Source organism: Phocoena phocoena, chromosome 9 (genome assembly GCF_963924675.1).
Source record: "Phocoena phocoena chromosome 9, mPhoPho1.1, whole genome shotgun sequence".
Classification (NCBI taxonomy): domain Eukaryota; kingdom Metazoa; phylum Chordata; class Mammalia; order Artiodactyla; family Phocoenidae; genus Phocoena; species Phocoena phocoena.
The window spans coordinates 72,156,641-72,168,755 of NC_089227.1; positions in this window are offsets into that span (position 1 = coordinate 72,156,641).

The following is a 12,115-nucleotide window of genomic DNA, read 5'->3' on the forward strand; positions in this document are numbered from 1 at the left end:
ACCTCAAAATGGCCTTAAGTCTTCTTTAACACTTCCCTTTTTATACATAATATCAATTGTCCTCTTAGCTGTGTTCCTATAGAACTTGACACTTGTATAATGAGTATAGCCTAGTGTAAATAGCATTTTAAACTATTGTAGGCCTTACCTTATTACATTGCTTCTGTTTGTTTATATGTGAACTCCTGAGGGCACATTAAATATTTTTGCCCCGAGTGTACAGTTAATGAATCTTCAGAACATGCAAATATGGTCAGTCATGCTGTTTCTCTGCTAAAACCCTTCAGTGAGTTCTCACTGTTCTTAACACAAAGTCCTTATAAAGGTATGGATAAGACCCTTTATGAACTGGCCCACACCTAATTCTCTATCTTTATTCATACTCTATGGCTCAACCATAATGAACTTCTTTCAATTCCTCAAAAGACCGGAAACTTTATCACTCTGGCCTTTAGCAATTGAGGTTCCCTCTACCTGGACTCCCTCCCACCCCTTTTCACTTAGCTAATTCCTACTCAACCTTTCAGCTGAGTCAGCTATTCTTCTGAGAAACATTCCTTGAGCATCCTACATTTGGAAGGGTCCCTGCTATCTTCTTGCATATCAAGTGGTGCTTTAGCTAAAGCAATACCTACGTTGTTTATTGTAAATACTCATTTAATTGTCTCTTTCCCAGCAGACTTTCCCAGTTACCCATAAGGGAGACATCATTTTTATTGAAAACTATGATACCTCTCATTATCTAGACCAGTACCTGGCATATAGTATTTGTTCAACAAATATGTTTAGTGAATGAGTAAAAAACGTCCATTGAAATTAATAAAGACTGGTTCAGTCAACATTTATTGAGTGCCAACTACACACTAAGTGCAGTCCTTCTAACACTAGAATTAAATTATTCTATTTCTTTTTCTGAAAATTGCTACCCTCCACTACTTATAAGGATAGCATATCAAAATCCATCTCATCACTTCCTCTGCACAAACAACCCACCACAAAAACCACCACCACCAATATCCCCCCCACATATACCTACAACCACTCAAACCTGCTTTCTCTCCTTATTTCCCTACTTACTCAGTAACTCAGGCTTAAAAAATCTCAGAATCTTTTTTAACAGTTCCCTCAGATCTCATTAGTTACTATGCCCCATAGATTTGCCCCATGAAAGATATCTTGAATTCATCCTTTTCTTTCCAGTCCTACTGCTACTCCCATAGTTCAGGTTCTCATTACTTGTCACCTGATCTAATTCAATAGCCTCCCAGGGTGTCTCTTCACTTTTATTCTCTCCCTCTTCCAATCTACTTTACACATTGCAGCCAGAGTAATTGACCCAAAGGTCAGTTCACTCCCCTACTCAAAAACCTTCAGTGACTCCCCATTTTTAACCAAAAAGAACAGCAAATCCTCAGCCTGGTATTCAAAGGCCTATATAATCTGGCCCCAATTTATCTTATCTTTTCCAGTCTTATGTTATAGTACTCCCCCTCATTGTAGCCAAACTGGTTTTATTTTCATTCCTAGAACTTACCTTGCACTTTCTTACTTTCATGCTTCACTCATGTTCTTTCTGCTAAGTCTGACCTGCCTTCCTTCCTACGAACCTGCTGTCTTCTCTCACCTCTCTCTACAGGGAGCTTCAAGTCACACCATGTGAATGTTTCACAAATGGAATGGATAGAATTTTGTAGTTAAGTAATTCATTTCTGAATATCTTGGTTAAAGTGTTCCCTAATTTTTTTTCTTTTTCTTTTTAAAATTCTGTTCCTCCTTTCTTTGCCCCGTATTCATCATATATTTTATTATTTCTGTAATCTCGTTCAGAGGCCATTATGTCCTTTCTTTCTAGTTTTCTTCATTCTTGCTTTTGGTTCTTTTCTTTATTAAATTTGTCATAATGTAAAGGACTGGAGTTGCTATATTATAAATACTCCATTAATGGTTTTCCTGAAAAAAAATTTTATTTAAACGTTAATGGAATATTCCATCTCCATTTTTGGGTTGGTTGATAATATAGACATCTCAAGAGACTATTTTAAAATTCAGTGAATTATATTTACCTAGGCTAATGTTACTTCCATGCAGGGGACAGCACTGAAGCTTATGACACTGATTAGCTAATAAATTCATCTCATCTACCATCTGCTGTAGTCCCTTTCAGCTGTAGCTGTTTATAGATTTCCCCAAAAATGAATATTGCAAAATACAATTATCAGGTAATATTCTGCATAATTTAGGTTCACTGAACTTAAAATTTGGTCAAAATTTAAAAATAAAAAGAACTTCTACTTTGGCCATGTGGAAGTACATAGATCAGACATGACTTCCTGTTGTAAACAACTAGAAAACTGAACAAAACATATGAAGTAGTTGTTCTCAGATATTAGATCACTGGGCTGCGATCACTGAAACAAGAAAAATGGGGTACATTCTATAATTTCCCTGACTTTCTGTTTAAAGGCATAATTTGGAAGGGGAACCCAACCAAATCAGAGCACCCTTGCAAAGTTAAAGAGATAAAGTTCAAAGTTCAACCAAGCTGGATTGGCTGGAATTTGTAGGGCACAATATTAGGAAGGAGGGAGATATGCAAATAAATGTTTCCATAAAGTTCCCTAGAAGTTCTTTTTTTTTTTTTCCTGAATTCTAAGGTGCACATATGTTACTGTGAGATGACTTGAGGCTGGGCAAAGAAGTATTAGAAAAAGAACTACTATGGGGAATTGTGAACTAAAAAATTCTAAGAGCTCACACAGGGCTGGGATATGTTTAAGTTTTAACTAGCCGGAGTGGAAAGACTTCAATGAACATGCAGGATTTTGGTAGATACCTCAGATGGGCAAGGCCAAACTAGCACTAGAATAGAGTTAAAAACTACACTATAGCTGCCACAAGAAACTTAAAAATAAACCTAATAATCAAGCTGATCAACAAGACAACTTAACTATTTTTCAAAATAATATTCAACACTCTTTAAAGAAAACAAAAAATTCAGGAACTCAACAATATAATAATTATAATGTCTAGCATCCAATAAAAAATTACTAGATATGTGAAGGAGCAAGAAAATATGACCAATATTAAAGATAAAAACCATTTTTTTAAAAAGACCAAGAATCCACATAGATGACAGAACTAGTAGACAAGGGCATGCACTACCAAGAAAGATAAAGGAAGTTCTTTAGACTGAAGAAATATGATCCAAATGGACACTTGAATCTATAAATGACCTAAATGGAAATTTGGTTTCATATTAAGGAAATGAAGGCTGCCAGAAATGGTAAATACACTGGAAAAAAAAAAAGATATTTTTTTCTCTCATTTTAAAGTAATTTAAAAGATAATTGACTGTTTATAGCAAAAAAACCAACATCAATGTGTCTGAGATTAATAACATACAGAGAAATAAAACATATGACAGCAACAGCACAAAAGAGAAGAGGGGGAAATAGAAAGATTTCTACATTGTATGTTAAGTGGTATAATATATATGAAGATACAGTCTACGTAAATGACAATAATGGAGATAAAACTGAACACTAAAATTAGTCAATCAATTAGAAGGCAAGAAGGGATAAAAATGAACAAAGAACAGTAGGAACTACAGAAAACAAATAACAACACTGTAGCATTAAGTTCAATCATATTGGTAATTACAATAATTGTAAATGGTCTAAACAAACTGAATTAAATATCAAGACCCAATTTTATAATGTCCATAAGAAACTCAGTTTAAATACAAAGACACAGATATTTTGAACAAAGTACATAAAACATATAACATGAAAACACTAATCATAAAAAAGCTAGAGTATCTATGTTAATATAAGATAAAGTGCAATTCAGAACAAGAAATATTTTCAGACATAAAGAGAGATCTTATATAATGAAAAAGGTCAATTCATCCTGAAGATATAGTGTGGAATATGTATGCACCTGTGGTAGCCATCCTCAAAGATAGTCCCCAGTGACTTCTACTTTCTGAAATTCACATCCTTTTATAGTCCATTCCAACACTGTACTAGAGATGGAATATGTAACCACAAACAGGACAGGCATGATGTCAATTCTGATATTAGGTTATAAAAATATTTCTGAAAAATCCCCAAATTTTACCAAATTAAATAACATATCTCTAAATATTCCAGAGGAAATTTAGATGTCAAAAATCAAAAGATGTTAAGTATCCATATTAAGAAGCTAGGGGGAAAAAGAGTAAATTAAACACAAGGTAAATACAAGGAAGAAGAAATAAAAATGAGTGGAAACCAAGGAGGTAAAAAACAGGGAAACAATACAGTACATCAACTAAACTAAGGTGGATTTTTAAAACAGTCCATAATATTTATATACATATTGTTAGACACATTAAGAAAAAAAAAACACAATGATTTATATTAGAAATATAATAGAAGATATCACTACAGATATTACACAATGTATAAGGATAACAAGTAATATCATAAACAACTTTACACCAAGAAATTTGGCAAATTATAACCAAAAGGGCAAATTCTTCCTAAGACGCAAACAGAAATAAGAAGCATTAAAAAACCAGAATAGTTTATATTTACTAAATAGATTGAATTCACAATTTAAAACGTCACTCAAAAAACAGCATGCACAGAAGGGTTTGCTGGTATATTGTATTAGACATTTTACCCTATCTCCCTGACAGAAAAATCAGACCAAAAATAAAACAAAACAAAGCAAAGAAGGAAAAATTAAAGACCTATAGTTCCTATAAACATAGATGCCAAAATTCTTAACAAAATATTAGCCAACTGAATCCAGCATTATGGTGAAAGAAATATGCATCATGACCAAATGGGGTTTTCCAGGTATGCAAATGAAATTCACATATTAACAATGAAATTCACCATACTAACAGAATGAAGGAGAAAAGCCATAGTCAAAATTGTTGCAGAAAATGCATTTGATAATATTTAATATCCATCGATTAAAAAATTACTAGCAATAGAAAGTAACTCTTCAAAACTGATAGAGTATCTAATGAAAACCTACAGCTACTGTCACAATTAATCGTAAAACACATAATATGTTCTCCTTAAGATAAAGAACAAAGTAAAGATGCCTGCTCTTACCTCAACTTGGTACGAGGAATGCCTGCCAGTGAATTAAGGTGCGAAAAAGACACAAGGCATAAATATCTGAAAGAAGATGCAAAAATGTTTTTATTCATTGATTATATTGTAATTTACTTTCGACAATCAAATAATCTAGGGAGAAAAACAACAATAACTAAAAAGCAATTTATCAAGGCTTTTCAGTTATTTGGTGGGATGCAAAAGCCATATGTAAAAGTCAATTGTATTCTATATACTGAGTAAACAACAGAAAAATGAATCTCACAAATACCATTTTTACTAATGCTAAAAACACGATATATTAATAATTTTAAAAATATTTACAAGACCTGTATATTTATAGTTACAAAAGATTATTGAGATAAAGACCGTAATAAACAGATATTCATATCACGTTTATGAATTGGAAAACTCAATAACTTAGAATGGTAGTTCTCTCTAAACTGTACTATAAATTCAGTGCAATTCTAACCATAATCTCTCGGTATGCTTTTTTGTAGTATTTGACAAGCTGATTTCAACTTTATTAGGAAAAGTAAAGAATTTTAAATAGCAAAGAGCTGTTTTTAAAGTAGAGCTACTGTAATTGAAACAGTGTGTTAATGGTAAGGATAAACACGTCGTTCAATTCGAAACAGTATAGTTTAGAACCAGTGGCTCACCTATCTGGGAAACTGATGGTTGAAAAACTTGCCAAATTCATTCAATGAGTATTTTTAACAAATTTTGAAAAAGCAAATGGATATCTATATAGAAATATAACTATCTCAATCCTTATACTAAATAAAACATTCATTTCATAAAAATTAGAGACCTAATCACAAAAGCTAAAACTATTAGACTCTAGGATAAATATGAAAAAAATCTTCTGATATTTGGATAGACAAAGAAATCTTATGTAGGGCATAAAAAGAACTAACCACAACAAAATTAATAAACTGGAATTCACAAAATTTAAAAATATCTGCTCTTCATATGAAACTTATGAAAATGAAAGGCAAGCTACAGACTGGGACAGTATATTTCTAATAAACATATCTGACAAAAAGTTTGTATCCAGAATACATTTTTTTAAAAAATCTGTTACAACCCAATAATAAAAAGATAAAAATCCCAATTAAATTAAAAATAGACAAAATGTTTGAACAGATGCTTCACAAAAGAAAGGATATCAATGGCCAATAAGCCACTTGAAAAGTTGCTCATCATCATTAGTCATCTGAGAAATGCAAATTAAACCATGCTGAGATACCCCGCACACTCATAAATTAAAACAAACTGACAATCTCAAGTATTGGCAAGGATGGAGAGCAATGAGAACTTCCATACATAGCTTATGCCAGTATAAAATAACATAACCACTTTGGAAAACTCTTTGACACTTTCTTACAAAGTTAAATATATGAGTACCACATAATTCAGCAATTCCATTCTTAGATATTTACCGTAAAGAACCTAAAACATAAGTCCACAAAAAATATATACACGTAAGTATTCACAGCACATTTATTCAAAATTGCAGCACACTGGAAACCACCCAAACATCCCACCCAAACATCCATCATAAGGTGGATGGATAGATAAGTACGTTTTGGCATATTCACACAATTCATACAACGGAATACTACTCAGTGATTTAAAAAAAAAAAAAGATTACTGGTTAACCCATCAAGTTGGAGGAATCTAAAAAAATCACTCTGAGCAAGAGAAGCCAGATACAAAAGAATGCATACAACATGATTTCACTTACATGAAATTCTAGAACAAGCAAAATAATCTATAGTGACTCAAAACAGATCAATGGTTGACCGGGGCTAGGGGTTTGAGGAAGGTTATTGACTGCTAAAGGGCACAAAGAAACTTCTTTGGGGTGACAGTATTAATTTACTCAGGCCAGTACTTTTTATTGTCCCTCTGTGGCCCTGTATTTTCCTTTGGCTTCCACATTAGCTGGTGTCTAGAACTGATGAAGAGATATAAGAGCATTATTCAAATTGTATTGTACTCATAACGAAAAAGCATAATAAACAGTCAACAAATATTTGTCATTATAGTTTGAAATGTAAGTATGTTCTTCCTGTTAAATACTTAAAGTATTCTCCGTACCCTTTCTTCAGGGCAGAATGACCAAACCCGAAGAAAATTCATTCAAATCTGTGAACTTTTTTATGGTTGTGATGGTATGTACCCAAAATAGTTTTGACCAAAACATATGTCACTGCCTTTATTTGGACACAGCTGATCAAAACAAGCAGGCAAGAACTTTTATTTTTTCAGAAAAAACACTCAGAAAACCTGAGTTGTTTCCTACTAAAAATTCCACTTAATTGAATACTAGCAATACAATATCTCTTTTTTTATTATTCTGTTTTGTTTATAAAATTTGACAATATAAATTATTTTATTTATTTAATCACTTAAAACTGCATTTCATCCTGGCACATTGAGATCCTTTTAATTACATGGGTAATTAAATAGATTAACATGATTTTGGAAGGAAAATAAATAGCAGGGATTCAGGGCACCGAAATCAAATCCACCGGTCTTTGCTGTTCAGCTTTCTAGATATGGCTACATCCTTTTATACACATTGTATCAGATTATACCTGAACAAAAGACCCTTTGAAAAAGATCTGTTTTTCAGTTTCATCTCTGACAGCAGCATTCTTGGCCTTTCAGATGCCATCATATTCTTTTCCGTCATTTCTATCTTTCTTCTGTAATCATTTCATAATGGAGCATAATGTCATAACTATATCACAGGAGATACATGACATTATTATAAGCCTGCTTCTATATCATTTTTAAAATTAACCATGGCTACATATATGTATATGTTTTAATAAAAAATTTCATGATAAACTTCTTGAGTTGAAAATGCATAACCATAAGAACTAGGTTTATTCTTATTTCTTCTCATTTTTGTCCACCATAATTATCAGAAAAAATACCATTATAACACTTTCAATGTTTTTGTGAGGAGTGTTTTAATTTCACTTTCTTAGTTATAGAATGTCTTTACATGAGACTTGCTACAAGAATCCATACTGAATAAATTATTTTTACATCATGTAAAAAAGGCAATGTTTGTTGTTCGTTTTGTGTTTAGTATGCACATAATACTATATACATACTATACAATGTCATATACATACATATGTACTTCGTAGTTGTAATATTCTATTTTTATGGGAAATTACATATAATAATTTTTGTTCCTGCTTTAAAAAAGTCATCATCATTCCAAAAAGTAAGTGCTGAGAAAAACGCAGCAATGTGAAGGAAAAATGGGGGGAGGTAGGACAAATATTTCTATATCAAAGAAGAAAAATAACAGGGTTGTAAGAATATCCTCCACGCGTCTCTTGTGTTTTGGCATGTCTTGTGAATAGAAGCACTGACTATAGTTGCTACAGACTACCTTTTCAAGACTGTCTGTAAAATGAACAACCTTGGAAGACGGATAGAGCATCTCCCTCTGGGGCAAAGGGCAGGTTTGTTTACTGTTCATTACTATAAAAATAATGTCTCCATCCCTCTGGGGCGAAGTCAGGAATGGTACTTCCCATCATAAAAGATTTGGGTGTTCTGACTCAGAATTCCTCTCTTGTAAGGCTCCCAACTGCATGTGCAGAATCATCTAACCCTCTTCCCATCATCCCGTGGAAATGCTGACACTCTAGCTACTATTAGCTGCCGAGGAATAAACTGTCCTTTTTCTCTGGATCATATTTCTGAGGGACTTATCTGAAGAATCACAGACTCCCTCACCACCAGAAAGAATTCCTGAGTCCTTGCTGTTGGTGACACTCCTTCAGCATGAGGAAAGTAAGAAGCTGTCGTGTCGGTAAAAGATAAAATAAGAAAACTTAGACAAGAACTGCAGCAGGTATATTTTTGCCTCACGAAGCTGAAATTCCCATAGACAAGGTCCTGGTGAATAGCAATAAATGGCTTATTTCCTTCCAGAGAACAGCACCCCAACCAGAGTCAGGCTCAGATTAGAGCCCGATTTGCTCTGTGTTGTTGGCCAGTAACAGGTAGATTGTGGTTATTGTTCAGCCACTCACCCTTTGGTATTTTGCACCCTCCAGGAAAGAAGGTGCAAATTTAGTGACTCCAGCAAGATTACACAGATATTTGGTAATTGGTTAAGTACCCAAATATTTGGTAGTTTGTAACAGTGCCACTTTTGCTTCGGCTGCAGTCAAGTGGCTGTGAGGGTACTTGCCTAGTGAACATATCCCCAGCCTGTTACCAGGGAAGAGATGGTGGAGCTTGTCTGCATTCCAGAGCCAGGTTTTGCTAGGAGGGCTAGCAGGGCAGCAGGCAAGTTCACTTATGCAGCATCAATGGAGGGAAAGATGGTAGAAACTATAAATACAAGAAACAATTGAAAGACCAATAAATATCAGGAGTGCTGTTTGTGGAGCTAAAGATTTATCACCCAGGAGGAAAGTCGTTATGCAGATAATCTTATTTATGTATTACCCATAATCAACCCTCCCCTGTCCCCCAACCCTTAAGAAAAGGTTCTAAAGTAGAAGGATTCCCTCTTGCTGGGTGAGTTCTCTAGATTTCTTTTGTTGTGGAGAACTTGTGCAGGGGGACTACCCTAAAGGGGCTGGGGCATGGCACATAAAGATGAAATTGATCTATTATCGGCCTAATAAAGTGACTGAGGCTGCAGTGAGCTGGGTGGTCATCTAGTCAGAACTTTGAGATAGAAAGGTTTCTGAGAGCAGGTCAAGAATTTACTTTTCCTGTTGCCATTTGGAGAGACTGAGTAAAGATTTTAAATATTTTTAGATTTTTGGTTATTTTACTATTTCTCTGAATACATTAGGCCAAGACTGAACCTTTCATCATGTTAGATTTGTTTATTAAGGTACTTTTTTTCTTTAGTTCTTAATGGGAAGTTGGAATTTTAAAGAAAAAAATCTGAAATTAAAATTTTTTTTGGCTCTCCATCCATGTAAGTATCTTTTCTATAATAATACCTTCATTAAGAGCTAATATCTTAAATAGAGAATCATTGATAGGCAGTGGGGACAATGAAAACTAGAGAGGGTATAAAAAGACTGCCTATTCCTTAGTTTGTCTTATTTCCCATTTTATGGCCAAATCAGTTACAACAGAGTTTATGTAAATAAAAACTAAGTATTCTCCTATCAGCAATTAGAAGTTACAATATTTTATTCTGTTATTTATCTGGAAGACAGTCTTTAATCTTTGCACCCATTTTGAAAGAAATGAGACTGTTTTCAGTCCATTTTATCACTGTATAAACTGAGGTTTTTAAAAAGTAGAACAAATTGTGTGGGTGATACTAGTGTAAACCTTGGAATTTGAAATTTGACATTGTCTCTGAACTCATAGAAAATGTAACCTCCCATTAATAACATTTAATTGACAACTCTGTAGCTCTATTATGAGAATGCACTTGCAATTATATTTAATCTACTATTAAATTCTAACTCACGAATACAGAAGTAACCCCCATTTGAAATGTTAATGATGCTGTTTGTGATATATTATGATATATATGATTCTGGAAAGTTAAATATGTGTCACTCAAGATGTCACATATAAATATAGAAACAAATCTAAATGAATGGTATTTTTTTAAATCACCAACTAAATTAAAAATGTATTAAAGACAGATCTTTAAAAATTGCCTTCTAAAATAAAATGTGCATATATTACTTGTGTTTACTATTATTCCAGGTATGTGAATTAATAGTTATAAGACATACAGTATCTGGTTAATTGTACTATGTAACTGAAACCTGCCATATTAATTGTTTCCTTTAGAAATACAGATAATGGTAATCCAGTGATTGCCTTTGTTCCAAGCAATGGATTTTAATTACATTTGGAAAATGTAATTAATAATAATTATATTATTACAACTGCACAATATTAATTACAATTACATTATAATAAAGAACTTTAATTCCATTTGGAAAAAAATAGAAGTGATTTTCAAGCTCAAGGCATTCTTTCAAATCCTAAATGGTTTTTTTAAAAAATTATTGCTATTCTCTTTAGAATAAGTATTTTCTCTTTTCACCCAGTTGACCTCATGGTGCCCTGAATATACTGCATTTCTGACTCAATATTCAGCTTAAACTGATAAAGAGTCAAATCAATCAGAAAACTAGTTGGATACATTATTTTTGATTATTAAAAGGTCAGGATGAGTTACTGTTGTTAAAAATTGTTGAACTGATGTATTTGAAAGAATTACAACAGTGCAGATGGCAGAAAATGTTTTGGTCTCTAAGTCCTGTGAAGAAAAGTCCATTTATTTGATGATAGGATCTAAGTTTTTAGGAAAGTACCTCAGTGAATCAGTTTGATTTGGGGGTGTGTTTGATGTTATCCTCAGATTCATAACTTCATGGAAATCAAGATTAAAAGCTTTGGGGATGAACTTAAAAAAGAAAGAGCCTTCTTGAAAGGGATATGCTAATTTTCATCCAATCTCTGGATTGTTTAGTCAGCTCCTTAGTTCTTAAAACTGTTTCATAGTATATATATAGATATCAGATTACCATTTTCTGGGTAAGACAATGGCTTCTTTACAATTCTCCATACTATAAATTCTAACCATTGGAAATATCCTCAGAATTCCAGGATGGAATAGATTTCAGTAATACTGAACTACAGGAGGAAGGAAGACTTTACCTTTATTCTGAGCAATCCCTGTCTTGGAGTTTTGAAGAGATTTCCTCAAGGCACAGAAGCCGTATGTGCATGCTAAATAGCCCACCAGGTTATGTAGCAGTACACTGCAAGATCATTATTATATGCTCCTAAGAAAGTCCTAAAGTAACAGAACAAGTCGCACATTAAAAAGTGGAAGAATCAATAAGACTTAAACTTTTGATTCAGTAGGGATTTGCATTTTTAACTAGTACCTTAATTGATCATAGTACATGAACTTTCTTGACTGCCCTTCTTGAACTCCAATGAAAGTGCTAAAACTGTCAGGATCAATT